Source organism: Petaurus breviceps, unplaced genomic scaffold, assembly GCF_028583685.1.
Source record: "Petaurus breviceps papuanus isolate PSGF00001 unplaced genomic scaffold, PetGlider_PUasm1.0 186, whole genome shotgun sequence".
NCBI classification, from domain to species: Eukaryota; Metazoa; Chordata; class Mammalia; order Diprotodontia; family Petauridae; genus Petaurus; species Petaurus breviceps.
Window position 1 is genome coordinate 31449484 of NW_027185798.1, and position 22058 is coordinate 31471541.

The 22058-nt window shown below is 43.0% G+C and overlaps 1 long non-coding RNA gene across 2 annotated transcripts; it reads left to right on the forward strand.

The window, feature by feature from the left end:
- The first annotated feature begins 215 nt into the window (after window positions 1–215).
- On the forward strand, window positions 216–21680 carry LOC138162673 (uncharacterized). Of its 2 annotated transcripts, XR_011168692.1 has the most exons (4): window positions 216–1052; window positions 13712–13886; window positions 19076–19642; window positions 20970–21680. It is a non-coding gene; the product is annotated as an uncharacterized lncRNA (long non-coding RNA). The 2 variants fall into 2 exon arrangements; XR_011168691.1 differs by having other exon boundaries at window positions 235–1052; window positions 19076–21680.
- The last annotated feature ends 378 nt before the right edge of the window (window positions 21681–22058 follow it).

Consider the following 22058-nt stretch of genomic DNA (forward strand, 5'->3'; position numbering starts at 1 on the left):
AATGTAAGAGCTACTGAGTATTACTACAATTGACTGGATCAACTATTGAGACCAAATCAGAGGTGTTTCTAGATTGGGGAGTTTGGGGAAAGTAATGGTGGTGTGAAAGGTAACAAAGGGTTAAGTTTCTACAGAACTGCAAGAATTGCTGAACAAGACTACAGATAAAAAGTAACAGGCAGTAGCCTTGGGAGGAAGTTGAGTTCCTGGTCCTTGGGGGAGTTGAGGCAGTAGCCTTGGAAGCCAGCTGAGTTCCCAGAGAACTCCTAGATAATACTAAAATGAAACAATGTAGAACAGAAGGAGCTGATAGCAGCAGGCAGATTTGACCAATCAGGGAACTGGCAGTGGCCTTGGGGCACCCATGCCCAGATAAGGGTGTATCTAGGTTAGACTGAAGGAGGTACAGTATTCTGAGGTTGTTACTTCACTTGCTTTCATAGTGGACCTCATGTATTATGTATGTTATCTAACAAGATTAGAGCCTCATTAGTAATAATTAGGTTAATGTTTGGGAGGGGCGAGTAATCCTTGCTTATTTAACCCAGCTTTGGCTTCTGTACCTCTGCCTCCTCTCTCTGGGTGCTGTCCCAGAGACTGGACCGCCTGCTTCTCCCGAGATTCTAATAAATATTTCTACCTTCACTTTGAGAGTTCTCCGAGCAGTCAATTTGGGTTAGGGTCTCTGTATCCCACACAGCTGGGGGCTCGTGTACCGGGATCATGTGACTAGGTGGGGACTGATCATCACCCCCATTTGGAGGCAGGCGCCCGTGGGACATTTTGTTCTGTGGTCTCCAAAGCAGGGTGGTGTTTCTCTTCCTCACGGAGCAAAGTGCCCCAAGCGGAGAAACTCAGTGAAGGAGAAAGAAAGGGAATGGATCCACTGCTCCTTGGATGGTGAGCAATCCTCACGAGTCTGGCAGCCAATTGGCTGGGTCGTGGGAGACCCACGAGGAAGAGCCTCTCATGTGAAATTGTGTGTGGTGAATCGGACTGCAGGCTCCACGGTGAAGGACTCTTTAAGAACGCTACCTGGTGACTGCTGGCAGGTGGGTGACCTGGGGAAAGTACAGTCCAAAGCCCAAAGAAAATCGGAGCAGATTCAGGAAGTGCGGGCTGATAGTCCCTTGGGAAATAGATTACAAAACTGGAATGAATTACCAAAATAAAAAGGAAAGGGGAAAAAATGATCAAGTGAAATTGGCTTGTATATTCACTCTTTGTGTTTCTGTGTAAAGTCTCTGTGTAATTAACAGCCTCTGTGGGTTCAAGGGCAGGGAGAAGGGATGGGCCAGTTTCCCCCTACACCTGGGGATCTATGCCTAGGTTATTAAAGCAAATATGTGATTTGTGCTGAGGATTTCTGACAATCCTCTGGGAGCTTTTGGAACTTTCCTGTCAGTTTCTCTATCTGTTCTGTTTTTGTGTTGCTGTGTGATTGAGTGTTGAGTGTAAGGTTTAAACTGCAGCTGGACTGCTGGACATTTCTTTGGAATGATGTTATCTCTTTCCCTCCTCCTCTCTTCTCCCTCTTTGGAATGCAGACTGGAGAAGGAGAGAAAGAGAGGCAAATATTGTCTTGTTTAGGTTATATGATGGTAAATGCAAGTCAAAAAGTGTAGGAGAAGTGTCATGTCAAAATTAGAAAGAAATAAGATATGTGTGGTTTTAAAGGGGCTTTAATTAAAATCCAACAGAAGGATGAGTAGACAGTAAGGAAAGCAAGAAAGTTTAAGCATGTAGCAAAGGAAGGAGCATGGATAGGAAGTGAAGATAGGTATAAGTTATTTGCTATTGGAAATTGTGAACAGAAGTTATGATTTTTTTTTTTTTAAGTTTGAAAATCTCCTCTTCATTCCACTGGGCCAAGTGGAGAGACAAGAAGGCGATAAGAAAGGGAGGGAATCTTTTCCCCTCAGGTCAAAGAGGCAGGCAGACAAACATTTAACTATTTCCTGCCTCATCTAAAAGAGGAAAATTTTGTGTATCAGAATGCAACTGAAAGGCAACTGAATGCATTCTGGTCATTTTTGAAGAGTGTCACTCCTGATTCAATGCTAAAGATAAATATTATTTGGCACTGAGGGCAAATTAGGAAAATACATAGATCTGTGAAAGAGATACCTCAGAGGTGAAGCTTTGAGCTCTCCAGTACAGCAGGGGACACCAGGGTCCCAACTCACTCGACTGGCAGATAAAGCTCTCACTTTCAAAGAAGTTTCTAAGGAGTGAACATATAAGTGAAATTTATGGGAGTGAAAGTTAGAATAGCCAAAAACATTTGAGCAGATTTTGTTAAAGCCTCTCCCACCAGATCAGATTAAGGAAAGAGGGTGCTGAAGAATAGTAGGGAATTTGAGTTATCCTCCCCCACTTGAAAGCTATATTGAGGGGCCCTACTGGAAACAGTCCTGGGCCCCTGGGTATCGTAAAAAGCCCCCACCTCTAGGCATACAGATGACCCTCCCTCTCCTTTCAAACCCCTGGGTCCACAACCAGACTCTGCAACTGTGGGGAGAAGAGAAAAGCCTCTGCACTTGGTAAGGCTAATTTTCCATCAATAATTTTTGTATGTGATGATCTGGAAATGCAATTAATGTCATTGTGTAATTATGGTATCTCTAAAGTGTAAAATCCTCTTACACTGTAAAAATTGAGTGACCATTGTGAGCCAGAAATGGTATTAGATAAAGCAGTTTTTAATCTGAATTTTGCTGAAACTAAAAGATGAAAAAATAAGTTGTGTAGAACCAGCTATGTTACTTTATCAATTCTGTTAACCCTATTTTATGTTTATTGAATTTGAATTGGATTTTTATGTTATAAAATCTGATGATTTAAAACTGTTACATTTGGGATACAAACAGGTAGTAATAAACTTTTTGGAAGATATGAATGTGAATGGGTAATTGGAATAGTAAGGAAAGAAATAAATTTATGGATATATATTTCCTTTCTGAGGACCAAATGTATTAGAACTTAGAAATATTTGGTTAAATGATCAAAAGGTACATACTGTTATTTGGCATTAAGAAAGTGATTCACTGTATGTCCTCCCCTCCCCCACCCCCAAAGTTTTATTTACCTTAGTTTACTGTTCAGTAAGGGGATGGTGGTGGAATCCACATCCTAGGGATTCTATGGGACTGATATAATTGTAAAGGTACTTGGCACAATGCCTGGTACAAAATAACAGTGCTATTTGAGTGTAAACTGTAAGCTAAAAACTAATTGTTTCCTTAAATGTGAATTTTATGCCAATGGTAATAGGATGAATTATTTTCTGTGCAAAGCAATTTGGAAATGACTAAATTAAGATCACCAGATTGGTAATTACTTGATTTTGATTTCAAAGTCTAAATTTATGTACATGATACTTATTTATGATATTGTTACTGGTAAACAGTTGTATTAAAAGAAAGATTCAGTTAAGATTGTTTAAACTTGTAAGATTGTTAACCAAGACATTTGGAGTTATTACATAGATCAAATATTTACAAAAGTATGCTTGTGAAAGGTAATTATTGGTATTATGTGAAGAAAAGACCTGTTAAACCTCCTTGTATAAATTCTGTTAATTATTTGGGAAAGTTTTTATCACCAGAGAATTTAGGAATTGTATAGTAGTTAATGATATCAGGATAAACTGTTTTTGAAAAAGAGAAATATTCTTATAAAGAAATGTTTTATAAGATCTTTGGTATGAGATGATGGGGAACAGACTAACAGATAAGAAAGTTAAGGAGACTGCCCTGTTCATAAATCCCCGAGTCCCTGAAACAAAAGCAATCAGAGAAGATGAAAAGGAAAATTTAATTAAGTTTGGGAAGATTGAAACTGAGCAAAACCATTGGTTATTGCTTGATGGGAGAGAAATGGCTAATTAACAAATCATGAGGAAAATTCTGTCGATTTTTATATCAAGTCCATTGGGGAGTATGAGTAATATGTGTTCTAGCTTTAAAGAAATATAGATGTATAAATAAATAAATATGCATACATATAGTTGCTAAACAAATCTGTGAAGTGTCTTATATGCAAGGAAGTAAACAAAAGGGTATTAAGAAAGCAGTGTGAGTCTCCTGGCAGAAAAGCTAGGAAAGACAGACCCCAAGATTTGGAGAGTGGTATTTATGGGTTCCAAAATAATAAAGTAGTTTCAGAAGTTTTATGGGAAAGATGAGAGAGACAAGGAAAATTTTATAATCCAGGATGGAGAAGCAATCTTATTAGTCCTGGGAAAGGAAGCAGGGAGAGAGGGACAGCAGGCAGAGAAATCTACCCATTTGTGCATGAGATATTGTCTGTAGTGAATTGCTTATAATCAGAATGATTTGATGAAACTGTGGGATATTGTTTTAATGCTAAAAATTAAAATTGTTAATTGATTATTGTATGTGGAAGGGGAAGGCTGGATGAAAACTTTATTTTGACTAGTTCTGTTCATTCAGAACAGTCCTCCTGCTACTGTATGATGTTGTAAAACTGCCAAAGTCCCCAGAAATTCTCTCTATTAGGCAAGGTCATTCAGCCTGGGAAAGCGAGCTTGTTTTAATTGTGAAGCTCCTCAACAATAAATTGGACTTGTTGAGAGGCAGCAAAGTCTACATACAAAAGATTAAAAAGGATCTCTAACAATTGGCTTCACCAGGATGAGTTAAAAAAAATTATGAAGGGAAAGTTGTTAAAGGGAATCCCTTATGTATGTGAGTACTGGTAAATCTTTGTGGTATATTGCAACTCAATAAGAGTAATTTGATGTTAAGGTAAAAAAGGTTTGGGGACTACACTGCATGCTTTATCCAATCATGTCCCTGCTTTTCATCTTTATGGCAGAGCTTGGTAATCAATGGAAAGTTAGGCATAATGCAAGTCTTTATTCCCCTTAACAGGAGGATAAATTCAAACTGTTTTTAAAGGAAATACTTTTAGAAAAGATGTTTTGCAGAAGAGATCTTGCTGTTGTAATCTGAATTTGTGGTTATTGCATGGCATAAGCAAAGCTAACATTTGTAATTGAATGAATAAGTAAAAGATTTAGATTCCTGAAGTATCTCACTGTTCCAGACTGAGTATAATTAGGGAAGAATTGTGGGGTTTAGCCATTAACCTCTTTGCTTTCTTTAAGCAGAACAGTTATGTTAGCAAACGGATAATAACTTATGAGCTATCTTGTTTTATGGTTAAAAATGTAAAGGAAAACTGAATAATCTGGATAATGGATTTGAAAGATTTGGAAGGATGAATAAAGGCTTGATTAGAAATATGGAAGGCAGATAAGAAGGTTTGGGGACAAATGGGGTTTTCCAAACCCCTCCTGTCTCTAAATAGTGGTATGGATACCTTTGTATCACATGGTTTAAGTATGTTGAGAAGGGTGTGAGGAAGTATTTAGGAAGACAGAAAGATTTGTAACTAGATTTTATAATTAATAGCTCAATCATATTTGAAAAGAAAAAGGAAATAAGGATACAAATGCAATATTGAATCATTATCCCATGGACTGAGATTGGGATTATAAAGTTACTGTAGAAAAGTTATATCTGTGTATATGTGTGGAATGGGATCCCAGTGTATTTCAAAGTGTAATTGGATATTAATGTACTTGACTGAATTAATTGTTGGGATTAAATCAGGAACATTTTTAGTTGAGAGAAAAGAAATTTTAGTGTGAGCTCAAACTAAGCATAGTTCCAGGAAGATAGGGAAGCTTGGGAAGTAGATGCAAATCTATTAGAGCAATAATTTATAATCCTGATGAGAGATTTGATTTTTATAAAGAAGAATAAATATAGAAATGAATACAGGCTATTTGAGGCTCACTTTAGAGATGTTCCTTAACCTATGGGAGATTAAAAGCATATTTTGAGTTGATTATTGGAGATTGTTACTTAAGATTTGATGGGACTGTTAACTGACTAGTCCTCTGAGTCTAACTACAGGTATGGATATTAAAAAAGGCTATCCAAGCTATCTGAGCCACTGATCCCTGATGCCAGACCCTATGAGGTACAGGTATGGAAGGCCTGTGAAGTATGGGTATGGAAGGTCAGGAGAACGACTGTTCCGCATGAGGCGAGGAAGGATTCTCTTGACTCGACCCTCCAAGTGACACCTGGCAGACTCTGAGCTTGGCTCAATGCAGGTTGCAGCTTGGTATACATTTTGCCTGAAATTGACATTCTGAAGTTGGGAAAATGGTTCTCTCATTACAGTTTTGTCCCTATTCTTGGTGGCAAGTTTCAATAATCAAAAGTTTTGAAAATACAATAACAAATCTATTAAATACTTGACTCTGGAACATCTTAAGTTACTATAAGATTAAGCTATTAGGATCAGGATTTAGGATAAATATTCCAGCATAAATCAGGGTTCTTTAGCTCTTTGTAATAATGTGAGGGCAAGTAGGTCAAGGATTTGTAGGAATATTATTCTGTTAGTATCACACTTGTCTCAGCTTTCTCATAATTAGTTAATATTAAAAGGAGAATAGTTTCTGGACTACATAGTAAATATTTTAATTGTTAGTATAATGTAAATCCCTTAGTCAAATCTTATCCTCCTGGTGGAGGAATTAATAATGGATTAATGCAAAAATATAAGAAACTAGTTTTAATGTATGATCATGACAATTGACCAAGACTCCAATTTTTTTTTTTTTAAAGCAATCGGGGTTAAGTAACTTGCTCAAGGTTACACGGCCAGTTATTTCTGGGTGTGGTGCTGAGTGTCTGAGCCCGGGATTTGATCTCCAGGTCGTCCCAACACTGGAGCCGGTGCTCTTACTCGCTGAACCACCTGGCCGCCCCTAAGCAATTGGGGTTAAGTAACTTGCTCAAGGTTACACGGCCAGGTGTTTCTGGGTGGGTGCTAAGTGTCCGAGCCCGGGATTCGATCTCCAGGTCTTCTCAACACTGGAGCCGGTGCTCTTACTTGCTGTGCTACCTGGCCGCCCCAAGACTCCAATTTTAATTTTGTAAGAATGATAAGGGTTGGGGCATCCAGGTAGCACAGCAAGTAAGAGCACCAGCCCCAGAGTCGGGATGATCTGGGATTGAATCCAGGCTCTGACACTTAGCACCCACCAAGAAACACCTGGCCGTGTAACCTTGAGCAAGTTACTTAACCCCAGTTGCTTAAAAAAAAAATGATAAAGGTTCAGGACGGGTAATTTGGTTTCAAGGTTACTTTTGTGGAAAAGTGAATGAAAGAAGGCAGAAGAGAAAGAGCCTGGAATTCGATGCTGAGGATGGATGGATGGAAAACAACCAAAGGGCTTCCATCAGATGGTATACCCTAGTCAGACAACAGCATGGAAAGGGACTTTTGGACTTTGGAAAGGACAATTGTTTGTTATTGTTTTCTTTTGAATCTCTGTATCTGCACTCATAAAGGGGACTGCCCCCTTGTCTGTTGTCATTGCAATGACAGGAATTAGAATTAAGTGGGGAAACTTCAAAGGTATAAAAAAAAAGTGGGGTTTGTGTGGATATGACTTACAGTGAAGTTTCCCCATTCTGAATATCATATATACATTCTTATTACTTCCTTGTATTTTGTAACTAAGTTCAGTATTGTTTCCTCATATATATGTAAGTCATTGTATATTTCATGGTAATGTAAGAGCTACTGAGTATTACTACAATTGACTGGATCAACTATTGAGACCAAATCAGAGGTGTTTCTAGATTGGGGAGTTTGGGGAAAGTAATGGTAGTGTGAAAGGTAACAAAGAGTTAAATTTCTACAGAACTGCAAGAATTGCTGAAGGAGACTACTGATAAAAAGTAACAGGCAGTAGCCTTGGGAGGAATTTGAGTTCTTGGTCCTTGGGGGAGTTGAGGCAGTAGCCTTGGAAGCCAGTTGAGTTCCCAGAGAACTCCTAGATAATACAAAAATGAAACAATGTAGAACAGAAGGAGATGACAGCAGCAGGCAGATCTGACCAATCAGGGAACAGGCAGTGGCCTTGGGGCACCCATGCACAGATAAGGGTGTATCTAGGTTAGACTGAAGGAGGTACAGTATTCTGAGGTTGTTACTTCACTTGCTTTCATAGTGGACCTCATGTATTATGTATGTTATCTAACAAGATTAGAGCCTCATTAGTAATAATTAGGTTAATGTTTGGGAGGGGTGAGTAACCCTTGCTTATTTAACCCAGCTTTGGCTTCTGTACCTCTGCCTCCTCTCTCTGGGTGCTGTCCCAGAGACTGGACCGGCCTGCTTCTCCCGAGATTCTAATAAATCTTTCTACCTTCACTTTGAGAGTTCTCCGAGCAGTCAATTTGGGTTAGGGTCTCTGTATCCCACACAATGAGTAAACAAAAAAAAATAATCCCACCATAAAAAGCTATTATGGTGACAGGGATAATCAAGACACAAAGACTGAAGGAGAAAATGATTCCAAAATGTCTAGAAGCAAAGCTTCAAAAAACAAAACACACACACACACACACACAAACACATAGAGCTTATATATAAATTCTAGAATTCCTGGAAGAAATAAAGAGTTGTAAAAGGAGTTAAAGATGTTTTGTTTTGTTTTTATAAATTAAATGAGTGCACTAGAGGGAAAAAATGGGAAAGAGATATGGAGAGACAATTTGCATTGCACAATAGGTATAAAAATTTTGCCCAAGCAACAAATAAATGTGCCTGAAATAAATCCCTGAAAATTACAACAGATCAAAGAGATTTAATTACTTCATAAGATAATGAAAAATATTTTTAAAAATCAAAAGGCTGAAAAGTAGAAGGAAATTTAAAATGTCTCACATAAAAACAACTGACCTACAAAAGAGGACAAGGAGAAATAATTTAAGAATCCTTGGAAAGCCCCAAATAAAAAATAACCTAGACACAATATTTCAAATTATAAAAGAAAACTGGTCATTTCCTGAAAGAAATGCCAAAAAACAAACTCCAAAGGAACATTACAGAGCAAATCCAAAGCTTCCAGGTTGGAAAAAAAAAATAAAACACTGCAAGTTGCCAGAAATAATTCAGATACTGAGGAGGCACAGTGAAGTGATGTAGCGGCCAAGACTATTAAGGAACAGAGTATTTGGTTTATTTGTTATTATTTTTTTCAAATGCTTTATTAACTTCTGATTTACATCATTCATTTGCGCCAGATTTTGAGTTACAAATTTTCTCCCCGTTTTTTCCCTACCCACCCCCCAAAATAGCAGTCCCACAGGATATCCCCTCCTCCAATCTGCTCTCTCCCATATTTTCTCCCATACCCCTTTCAACTTTTCCAGTGGATCTCTATGCCCCAGTGCCTGTATATCTTATTTCCCAATTACATGTAAATTAGTATTAATAATAGTATACATGTATATATATTTATTTGAGTATTTGATTTTAAAACTTTGATTTCCAGATTCATTCCCTTCCTCCCTTGTCACCCACCCTTACTGGGAAGATAAGCAGTTCAGTATAGGTTGTAAATGTGTGGCTAATGCAAAACAATAACATAGTAGATATATTGTAAAAGACTGACTATATTTCCCTCCCTCCCATACCACTTCCTACTTGTTCTATTTTCTACTTTGATCCTGTCCCTTTTCAAAAATGGGTGCTCCCAACTTCCCTCCCCCCCAGCCTACCCTCCCTTCCATCATTCCCCCTCTCATCCCCTTACCCCCTACTCTCCTGGAAGGTGAGATACACTATTTAGTGTGTATTTCATTCCTTCCTCAAGCCAAATTCAATGGGAATAAGGTTGACCTATTCCCTTTGCCTTCCTATTCTTCCCCTCCATTGTAACCATTTTCCCTTGCCTCTTCTATATGAGAGAGTTTACCCCATTCTGTCTCTCCTCATCTCCTCTCATTATATTCCTCTCTCATCCTTAATTTCACCTTTTAAGTATCATCCCTTCCTGTTAAATTGGTCCTGTGCCCTCTATCTATGTATACTTGTAAACATATATACACACATTCACATATGTATTCATATCCCCATATGTATATATATATATATCTTCCCTTCAACTACTGAGAAAAGTTTCATAAGTTACAATTATTGTTTTTCCATGTAGGAATATAAATAGTTCAACTTTGATAAGTTCCTTATGATTTCTTTTCCCTATTTACCTTCTCATGCTTCTCTTGCTTCTTGTATCTGAATGTCAAATTTTCTATTCAACTCTGGTTTTTTCAGCAAGAATGCTTGGAAGTCCTCTATGCCACTGAATGACCATATTTTCCCCTGAAACATGTTACTCAGTTTTGCTGGGTAGATGACTCTTGGTTTTAATCCCAGCTCCTTGCACCTCCGGAATATCATATTCCAAGCCCTTCGATCCCTCAGTGTAGAAGCTGCCAGATCCTGGGTTATCCTGATTGTGTTTCCACGATATTCAAATTGTTTCTTCCTGGCTGCTTGTAATAATCTCTCCTTAATCTGGTAATTCTGGAACCTGGCTATAATATTCCTAGGAGTTTTCTTTTTGGGATCTTTTTCAGGAGGTGATCAGTAGATACTTTCAACCTCTATTTTGCCCTCTGGTTCTAAAACATCAGGGCAGTTTTCTTTGAGAACTTCCTGGAGGATGATTTCTAGGTTCTTACTTTGATCATGGATTTCAGGTAGCCCAATAATTTTAAAATTATCTCTCCTGGATCTATTTTCCAGGTCAGTGGTTTTTCCCATGAGATATTTCACATTGCCTTCTATTCTTTCATTTGTTTGGATCTGTTTAATAGCATCTCGATTTCTTATAAAGTCATTAGCTTCCATTTGCTCTAATCTAATTCTGAAGCAATGATTCTCCTCATTGAGCTTTTGAGCTTCTTTTTCTGGCAAATTCAGCTTTTTAAGGCATTCTTCTCCTCATTGCCTTTTTGAGTCTCTTTTGCCATTTGAATTAGTCTGTTTTTTAAGGTAGTATTTTCCTCAGTCAGGCTGTTGACTCTCATTTTGTAATTTTCTTGCATTGTTCTCATTTCTCTTCCCAATTTTTCTTCCATTTCTCTTATCTGCTTCTTAAAGTCCTCTATGGCCTGTAACCAGCTAGTATTTATTTTCCTTAGAAGCTTTTGGTGCAGTAGTTCTGACTTCACTGTCTTCCTCCTCCTCCATGCTTTGCTCCTTTTTTCCCCCAAATAGGAGTGTAATGTTGGAATCTTCTGTCTGCTTTGTTTCCTTTGCCTGGTCATGTCGCCCCTCAGTCACTTGACCCCTGGGCTTTTTGCCACAGTAGGACTCTGCCACCAGAAAGGGGAGCTTTTGTCGCAAATACTGGGGTTTCCTCAGCTGCCGAAGTTATTAGATGGGTGCCTTCTCTGAGGTCTCCACATGCTCTGGTAGGCTGGACACACACCCCAGGACCTCCACCCTAGACTGCAATCCAGATCCAAAAAGGTTAAAGCAAGAGCGATTACCCCTCAGACTGGTGCTTGGTCTCCCTACACTCTATAGGCCAGGAGCTGAAGATGCCACATTTCACTGGCTGGCTGTGCCAGCATCTCAGCAGCTTCTCACCCCGGGGGCAAAAGCCATGCACTCCCACTTACTGGGTCCCAAAGTCCAGACTGCACTGACCTCTCACTTTGTCTTCCTCATCTATGTGTTGACAAATCTGGAAACGGCCACAGCTGCTGCTGATCTAGGGTCCCACTGGCTGGCGGCTGGTCAGGCCCGCCCTGGGGCTAAAGCCTTGGAGTGGGCCTGCCCAGCTGTCCTCAGCGGGAGGTTAGCTTCTCTGTGTCATTTTGTGGGTTCTGCAGCTCCAAAGTTTGTTTAGAGTCCCCTTTTACATGGACTGGGAAAGGTGGAAGCCGGAGCCCAGCTTCTACTCTGCCATCTTGACTCAGTCCCAAGTGTTTGGTTTATAATAATCCATTATACAAAGGACATAGGCCCACAACTAAGAATAACTTCCCCAGCAAAATTAAGTATAATCCTACAGGGTTAAAATTGAATTTTTAATGAAAAAGAGAACTTCCAAACATTCCTGATAAAAAGACCAGAGCCACACAGGAAGCCTGAAGTACAAAAAAAAAAGAGTTAAGAGAAACACAAAAAGTAAACATAAACAATCAGAAGGGACTAAACATGAGTAAACTGCTGATATTGTAACATGGGGAAATAATACATGGGTCCCCTCTAAACTTTATTATCATTAAAGGCCAGAGAGGGAATTTAATTAGACAGAAAGTCTGGGAGTGGTTCTGTTATATCTTAATGATCTTAAAGAAGAATGGAGAAGGAAGAGAAGAAAATATTAGGGCAAAGATGTGGGGGGGAAGAAAGGAAAAGAAAGCTAGGGAAATATATCACATAACCAGAATGCTAAAGTATTAGACTACAAACAAGAAGGAAGAAGTGGGGGCTTCTTTCAAGTGGCTGACACTTAAAAACCCTCATCTGAACTGGTCAAAGGAGAGAGAGCACACACACACACACACACACACACACACACACACACTGAGCTGGGTAGAGAAATACATTTCATTCAACAGCAAAATAGAAGGGAAAGGGGAGAAAAGGGAAGGGAGAATTAGAGGGAAGGCAGATTAGGGGAGAAATTAGCCTTAAGCAAAACTAACTCCTAAGCAAAACTAAGGATTTACAAAAATATTTAGTTCTTTCCGAGGTGACAAAGAACTGAAAAGTGAAGGAGTGTCCATTAACTGGAGAATGGATAAATTACCATATGTTAAGATGATGGAATACTATCATGTTAAAAGAAATTATGAAAGTGATGGTTTCAGAAAAACCTAAGCAGATCTGTATGAACCAATACAGAGTGAAGTGAGCAGAACAAGAACAATTTATACAAAGACAACAATTGTAAAGATTGTAAACAACTGTAAAGACAACAACTTAGAAAGATTTAGCAACTCTGATCAGCCCAATAATCAACCACAACTTCTGAAGACTAATAATGAAACATGCTACCTATCTCCTGAGAAGTGAAAATTGAGACATACATATTTTTCTGTACATGGTCAATATGGAAATTTGTTTGCTTGTCTGTGAATATGTGTAATAGTAGTTTTATTGTTCTTTCTTCCTCAATTGGGGAAGGAGGGAAAGAAGGTGGAATTTTGATGTTTGAAAAAAAAAATTTAGAGATGTTAGGCTAACATCTAGAAAAGGGGCTGGTCATAACAAAGAGAAAGTATGGTTTCAACAAGAAAAAGTCATGACAAACTAACCTCATTTCCTTTTTTGACAGTATTACTAAATTAAAGGATAAGGGGAGTACTGTGTATAGTTTACCTAGATCACAGCAAATATTTTGATAAAGTTTCTTATATTATTCTTGTGGAGAATATTAGGGGATATGAGTTAGACAATAACACAATCTGAGAAATGGCTGAATGGCCAGACTCAAAGAACAGTTGTTAATGGTTCGGTGTCAGTCTGGTAAGAGGTATCCAATGTAGCACCCCAGATATCTGTGCTTGGTCCTGGGATGTTGGGAGCCAACGCCTTTAGGCTGGGGGTCCCTTTTTTCCGCGAGAAAACTACACCCCCGAGTACCATGTTCCGAGAGTCGGCCGACCACGAAATGTTCCAGTACCAGATGTCCTAACTGCAAATGTTCCAGCCGTTGTTCATGAGAATTCCCCTCCCCTCCTACTTCCTTATATGAAGAGCATATATATGTTATGCTAACCTGCAATAAAATTGAGATCTTGACACAAACTCGCTTGATCTCACTCCTTCCTTCCCACCCATTCCTTTGCAGGCTGGGTCCTCCTCGGCCCCATGAATGAACTAGTCCCGCTGGACGGGACAAGTGGCGCGCAACGTGGGGCCCGAGGCATGGACCCTCGCCAGACGGACCAGTACCTAGCAGAGAAGTCGTCGCGACCCCTTTTTCGGTGAAGAACCCCCCAGCTGCCTAAGAGCCCCCGTCCTCGGTAAGTTGAATTCGTCCGTCTCACATTCATGAGTCAAAAATTATCTAAAGAACAGGTCTTTATAAAGGACCTTAAATCTTTACTCAGGGAAAGGGGAGTTAGAGTTAAGAAAAAAGATTTAGTAAAGTTTTTTTTTATTTGTGGATAATGTTTGCCCTTGGTTCATTGTAAATGGGCCAGAGATTCACCCTGGCAAGTGGCAGAAAGTTGGTAAAGATCTAAACAGAAAATTACAAACAGAAGGTCCGGAAGCGGTCCCTGTGACTGTCTTCTCTTATTGGGGCCTCATCAGGGATATTGTAGAAGCAGCCCACAAGGACCCAAATAAGCAACAATTACTGTCAGTTGCGGAGTCCTGCCTCCGCCCCTTGTCCCGAAGAGCATCCTCGGCCTCCTTGCCCTCCGCCAATAAAGAGGGGCGGGCGTGTCTATTACCACAGACGGTGGCGTTAAATGTATCTCGGCCCCCGTCTGTAAGTGATAGACATGCCCGTAGCCCCAAAAGAACCCCTTTATCCCTCTCTCCCTGAGGAGACACGGCCAGCAGCCGACTCCCTGAACTTTCCCATATTCACGAAAACATCCAACGACACCCTAGATCCTGAAGATGTGGCAGATCTAGAAGACGAGGCGGCTCATTATAATGACCCAGACCGGCCCCTCCTCAACTCAAGCCCTTTGCAGAACGCCCCCCCCCTTATGCAGTCCAGACCTGCGCACCTGCTCTTTTCCCGCCTGCTTTATCCCCTTCTATCCTGACGGCTGCTAGGAATCAACTTTCCACTCAGGTTAATGATCTCCGCGAGGTCCTTGACCTCCAGAAGCAGTTTGTCCAGCTTTCCACTGAGCTCTCTTCCCTGCAAAAAACGCTTCACAATTCTGTCCTCCTTTCACCTTCTGGCCCTGCAGTTGCCCCCCCCCCCTTTTTGCCCCGCGCCAAAAGGGGCCTCCCCGCAAGCCCAAGATAAAAAAGCCCAGCACCAAAAATGTACAAGATGTACGAATGACCTTCCCTGTAATGACCCAGTCTAATAGGTCTACTTCTCCCCCTGATGATCCCCCCCCTTCCCCTACTGCGCAGCCCTCTACAAATGCTGGCTCCCAAGGTAATTTGGCTAGCGAGGGGGAGGATGAGGAGGAGAATGATGAGGAGGATGAAAATGAAAATGAAAGTGATAATGAGAATCATGCAGCACGAGGCAAGGCAGAATTTCGCAAACTTCATTTCAAAACCTTAAAAGATTTAAATGCTGCAGTCAAATCCTATGGACCTACTGCACCCTTTACCCTTTCCGTCCTGGAGGCCACATGCTCCCTGCAGACTGGATCCAAGTAGTCCAAGCGATCCTCTCACGCGGGCAATTCCTAACCTGGAAAGCAGATTTTTTCGATCGCTGCCAGTCCACTGCCGCTGCTAACTTGAAATCTCCACGTTCGCCTTCTGCGAACTGGACTTATGAGAAACTTAGTGGACAAAGGAAGTATGCGGCAGAAGACCTACAGCGGCGTTTCCCCATGGGGCTTTTGGCCCAGACCGCCAACGCAGCCCTTGCCGCGTGGCGATCCCTGCCCAACACTGGCTCCCCCTTTGCCCCCCTTAATAAGATCGTCCAAGGAGGGCAGGAAGATTTTTCTGAATATGTCAGCCGCCTATTAGAAGCCACCGAGAGGAACCTGGGGCAGGAGGCTGCTAATGACCAACTTGTTAAGCGCTTAGCTTATGAGAATGCTAATAATGCCTGCCGAGCTGTACTACGCAGCAAATGGAGAGATAAATCCCTTGATGAAATGGTTCGTTTGTGCTGCGATATAGATCCCCTCGCCTCCAAAATGTCACATGCCGTGCATTTAGCTATAGGAGCAGCATTCCAAGCAGGCGGGCCTCCTAGAAATTGTTTCCGGTGCGGCCAGCCCGGTCATTTTGCCCGCCAATGCCCTGGTGACACCCCACCCTCTGCAGGCCCTCCAAAACAGCTAAATCAACCCTCTACTGTTTGCCCTTGTTGTCGAAAGGGGAAACATTGGGCCAACACCTGTCGGTCTGCCACTGACATGGATGGCCAACCCTTACCCTCCCATCTGGGAAATGGCTGGAGGGGCCAGCCCCGGGCCCCTCAACCCATTCCCTTTGTACGAGCCTCGGGGAACAGCCCATCCGCCCAGCACCCCGCCTCTGCCGAGCAACAACAGGAAGCGCAGGGGTGGACCTGTGTGCCGCCTCCCCCACAATATTGAATCCGGAAGATGGGGTGCAGACCATTCCTATGGGTGTCTTTGGCCCTCCTCCACCGAATTCTTATTTCTTTATTATGGGCCGCGCGTCCTCCACCCTTGCTGGCCTGATGATTCACCCCTCCCTGATTGATAATGACTATACCAGGGAGATACAGCTGCTTGCTACCGCCCCCTATGGCCCCGTCTAGATTGATAAGGGACAACGCTTGGCCCAGGCCTTGCCGCTCCCCCTGGATACTGCTTACCCTGCCCCTGTCAAAAGGAGCGGAGTATCCCGGCCCGGATCATCCGACCTGTACTGGGTCCAGGCCATCTCTCAGGAACACCCTACTCTTAAGCTCACAATACAGGGTAAGATTTTTGAAAGTATTCTAGATTCTGGGGCTGACTCTACCGTTTTGTCACAAGAAGCCTGGCCCACTGCTTGGCCCTTGCAGGCCTCCATGACCCACTTACAAGGCATTGGTCAGTCCAGGAACACCCTCCAAAGGTCCCAAAGGTTACCCTGGAAGGATAATGAAGGAAATGCCGGCACCGTCTGGCCATTTGTGGTCCCCGGACTGCCTGTTAATCTCTGGGGTAGGGACATCCTTTCTTAGATGGGAGTCATTATGTGCAGCCCCAATGCGATTGTGGCCCAGCAGATGCTCTCCCAGGGATTCCTTCCAGGACAAGGTCTTGGAAAAAACAAACAGGGACGTTTGACCTCCATATCGACTGCCCCTAAGGTGGGTCATGCAGGCTTGGGCTTCCACAACCATTTTTTGTAAGGGCCACTGGTCCCCCTGCACGCCAGGCAGACAAAATCACTTGGAAGGATGAACTTCCCGTCTGGATCGACCAGTGGCCCTTAACCACAACAAAGCTAGCTGCAGCTGTGGAATTGGTGCAGGAACAACTGGCTGCTGGGCACATTGAGCCCTCCACATCACCTTGGAATACCCCCATTTTTGTTATACAAAAGCGTTCAGGAAAGTGGCGCTTATTACATGATCTTAGGGCAGTTAATAAAACCATGGTCCCTATGGGAGCACTTCAACCGGGGCTCCCCTCCCCTGTAGCCATTCCGAAAGGATTTTCTAAGATCATTATTGATTTAAAGGATTGTTTCTTTTCCATCCCCTTACATCCTGATGATTGCAAACTTTAGCCTCCCTATAGTTAATTGTGTGGGCCCTTCTCCCCGTTTCCAATGGAGGGTCCTCCCCCAAGGCATGGCCAATAGCCCTACTCTTTGCCAGAAATTTGTGGCCCAGACTATAGATCCATTCCAGTTGCGCCACCCGGAGATTTATATCATCCACTATATGGACGACATCCTCCTAGCAGCACCTGATGAGCCGCACCTGTCCAAAATCTGCCAATCGCTCGTTGTGGCTCTACAGTCCCGCGGGCTCTTTATTTCCCCTGAAAAGATCCAAACCCAGCCTCCCCAGTTATTTCTGGGTTTTGAGCTCCTCACTAATCATGTCCTCTCACAAAAACTCCAATTAAGGGTAGACTGCCTTCACATACTTAATGACTTCCAGAAGCTCCTTGGAGATATCAACTGGTTGAGATCTTATTTGAAACTCACTACAGGGGAGTTAAGGCCCCTGTTTGACATTTTGAAAGGGGACTCTGACCCATCCTCCCCTGCCACCTTACTCCTGAGGCGCGCAAAGCTCTTATTACGGTTGAACGCGCCATTCGTGATCAGCGCATAGGGTATTATGCACCCCTACAACCCCTTTGGCTCCTCATATTTCCCACCCCCTTTGCGCCCACGGGATTGCTTTGGCAATGAGAACCGCTTTTTTGGATCCATTTGCCCGCATCCCCCTCTAAGATTTTACCCACCTATCCCCATTTGGTTGCTACCCTCTTGCGCCTTGGCAGGGGGGCTGCCTTAAAACTTTTTGGTAAAGACCCTGATCATATTGTATCCCCCTATACTGCTGCACAAGTACAGTAGCTCATTCAGAATGATGATGATTGGGCTATTAGTTCTATTTCCTTTCATGGCACTATTGATAATCATTTTCCTTCAAACAGACTGATTCATTTTCTGCAAAGGATGCCTGTGGTTTTCCCCAAAGGAACAAAAACAACACCAATTCAAGGAGCCCGTTTGGTTTTTACCGAGGGCTCCTCCACAGGTGTTGCTGCATTTAGCATTGATGGTCAGGTATCCCACTTTAATACCCATTTTTTATCTGCACAATTAGTTGAGCTTGTAGCCATTATTAAGGTCTTTGAGCTCTTGCAAGAGCCTTTTAATTTGTATACTGATAGTGCTTACATAGCCTCTCCCTTATTTGCAGAACTTCAACGTCTCATTCTTGCCCGAACCGCCCCTTTTTTCATTGGTCACGTTTGGGCCCATTTGCGTCCCTCCAAACGGGTGAAGCTTCTAAACACGTGATTTATCACATTCTTGCCTCCCTAGCGGTCCTCCCACAACCCCAAACTATCAAAACTGATAACGGGCCTGGTTACACTAGCATTGCTTTCCGACAGTTCTGCGCCCAAATGGGGATTAAGCACATCACAGGCATCCCATATAACCCTCAAGGCCAAGGCATAGTTGAAAGAGCTCATCAAACATTAAAAAATATGATCTTAAAACTACAATCAGGGGGGGATATGTTATAACCCAGAGCAGGGAATTTTAAGACCCTCCTAAACCATGCAATGTTCGTTTTGAATTTCCTCACTTATGATGCTAATGGCAAAACCGCTGCCGACCGCCTCTGGCATTCATCCATGGCAAGCACTTATGCACAGGCCATGTGGAAAGATCCACTGTCCAATAAATGGCAGGGCCCCGACCCGGTCCTTATCTGGGGCAAAGGACATGCCTGCGCCTATGATACACAAGCACAAAACGCCAGATGGCTTCCAGAGCGCCTGATAAAACTTCACAACTCGCCCAGGGATCCCCTGAGAAGTCTTCTAACTGTGCTTTGTTTCAGGAGACGCCATGAACCAGACGAGCCTGCCAGACATCGCAATGATCCTTTGCCTGTTTGTCACCTTCGGGGCCATCCCTGGCACTTTGTACCAGCTTCTCAACCATACGTGGCTGGTAATAAATGGAGCAGGTGATACAGTGTGGAGTGAGTCAAAAATAACATCTGAGGACTGGTGGCCTACCCTATATCCAGACCTTTGCAAATTGGCACTGGGAGCACCAGCCAATTGGGATTTGGAAGGGTATCACGACCAACAGAGAGCCCCCGTGTCTCCCTCCCCTCCTGGGAGATGGGGCCTTGACCCATGGGGAGGCTGTGGCTCACCTAGCCAAAGGAGTATGTTAAGGGCACTTCCCTTCTATGTCTGCCCCAGTTATCATAGAGATCGCGCCATAAACTCCAAGTGCGGAGGCTTGGCAGACTACTACTGCTACAGCTGGAGCTGCGAAACCACTGGGGACACCTACTGGCATCCCTCCTCCTCCTGGGATTTTATTACGGTTAAAGCTAACTATACACACCATTCCCCCGGTAGTGCAGGATGGACATATATCCAGGAGTGCTCAGGTTGGTGCCATCCCCTGTACATCCAATTTACAGAACCCGGTAAAAAATATACTCACTGGGACCGGGGTGTGTCTTGGGGTCTACGGCTTTACAAAGAACGGTATGACGATGGGTTGACTTTTACCATCAAGCTCGGTAAGAGCATCCCTAACCAAAATAAGCCTGTGGCTGTTGGTCCCAATACTGAGCTTCACTCGGGATCTTCTCAGGGGCGCAGAATCAAGCCTAATCCCCTGCCCATTTTCCCCTACACCTAGAGCACCAGTAAGTGAACCCTTTCGGTCCACACTTCCCAATGGACCCCCTTCCTCTGCTGAACTTATTCTTTCTTTGGTTAACGCCTCTGTACATGCAATTAGCAAGATGACTAACCATTCCTTAGAAGATTGTTGGGTCTGTTATTCCTCAGCTCCCCCCTTTTATGAAGGGGTTGCCCATTTTGGGAACCTTACCTTTACTAATGACACCTCTTCCCTGAGCTGGGGAACAAAGCATAAACATGGCCTTACCCTCAGTCGCATTTCTGGCCTGGGCCTCTGTCTTTTGGGACCGCTTATGCTCCCTCCCAGGCAACTTGAAGAGGTTTGCAAGCATTCCATTATAGTTAATGCCTCATTTCATTATATTGCAGCACCAAATAATTCCTATCTTGCCTGTTCCTCTGGACTTACCACCTTTGTGATTACGACCTCCTTTTTGAAAAATAAAGATTACTGTGTGGAGGTTTCCCTTCTTCCTCACCTCACCGTCCATTACCCAGACGAATTCCTCCGGTTCTGGGAGCAAGGCTCCAATCCACACAGTAGAACTGAAAGAGAACCCCTGACCGCACTTACCTTGGCTGTCCTCATAGGTCTTGGGTCCGTTGGCACTGGGACCGGGATTGCCTCCTTGGTCAATTCAAATATGCAATATGCTCAGCTTAGCGCAACTATTGATAGGGACCTTCAGGAACTCCAAGCAGGTCTTGAAAATCTTAAAGATTCTGTGGCCTCCTTGGCCGAGGTGGTCTTGCAAAATAGGCGAGGCCTAGATTTCCTTTTTTTTACAGCAAGGCGGCCTTTGCGCTGCTTTAAAAGAAGAATGCTGTTTTTATACTAACAAGCTTGGCCTTGTAGGAGATAGTTTAAAAAGGGTTAAAGAAAGTTTGGAAAAAAGGAAGAGGGAAAGGGATCAGAAGGAATCCTGGTATCAAAATTGGTTCTCTACATCCCCCTGGCTGACTACCTTGCTCCCCACTCTTTTGGGACCCCTCTTGGGGATTCTGTTGCTCCTCTCCTTTGTGCCATGGGCCTTTAACAAATTAACCACTTTTGTCAAATCACAGATTGACTCGGCTCTTAGGAAACCCATTGCTGTTCACTATCATCGGCTTAGTTCCGGTGGGTCTTGTGACGACCTTCCTTCCATGATCACCCTCGAAGGCCTTCAATTTTCTACTCTTGTTGGTGCAGATGCCGACCCATGGTACTCAAGGGTGTGGAAATATTTTCGTAGATTATAAGGTTTTGACCAACACTGTGAAAGAGCCCATGACGGGAATAGTGGGGCCCCACGGTCCAGGAACATCAGACCTTGTGGCTGCAGATGAACCCAATGACAGGATTATTGTGGGTCCGTCTCTAGGATTAAATCCTTGTTAGTTTCATATACGAGGTGCTAGAGACGGGGCCACCCACATAGCCTAAGACAGGGGCTCTGCCTTGTAGGTACTGGACGTGGACACCAGCCCTATAGCCTAAGACAAGCCTTTCACCGGTCTTTTGTTTAAGTGTTTCTCTCCTTTTTAAAGAAGAAGGGGGGAAATGTTGGGAGCCAACGCCTTTAGGCTGGGTGTCCCTTTTTTCCATGAGAAAACCACACCCCCGAGTACCATGTTCTGAGAATCGGCCGACCACGAAATGTTCCAGTACCAGATGTCCTAACTGCAAATGTTCTAGCCGTTGTTCATGAGAATTCCCCTCCCCTCCTACTTCCTTATATGAAGAGCATATATATGTTATGCTAACCTGCAATAAAATTGAGACCTTGACACAAACTCGCTTGGTCTCACTCCTTCCTTCCCACCCATTCCTTTGCAGGCTGGGTCCTCCTCGGCCCCACGAATGAACTAGTCCTGCTGGACGGGACACTGGGACCTAGGCTGCTTAACATTTTTATCAATGACGGTATAGAGATGTTGCATCAAATGTTCAGATGACACAGATCTGAAAGAGATCCAGCACTTCTTAAACTGTGGGTTGTGACCCCATACTGGCAATAGTAAAAGGTTTCTGAATGCACAACAACCAAAAGTTAATTAAAAATCAAACATGTAATGAGTCCAAGGTGTTTCTGGCAGAGTGTGCCTGTGCTGTACAACTTGACTGCAGCCTTGGTTCTGAACACAAAGGATGAGCACTTTGCACTGGGCATG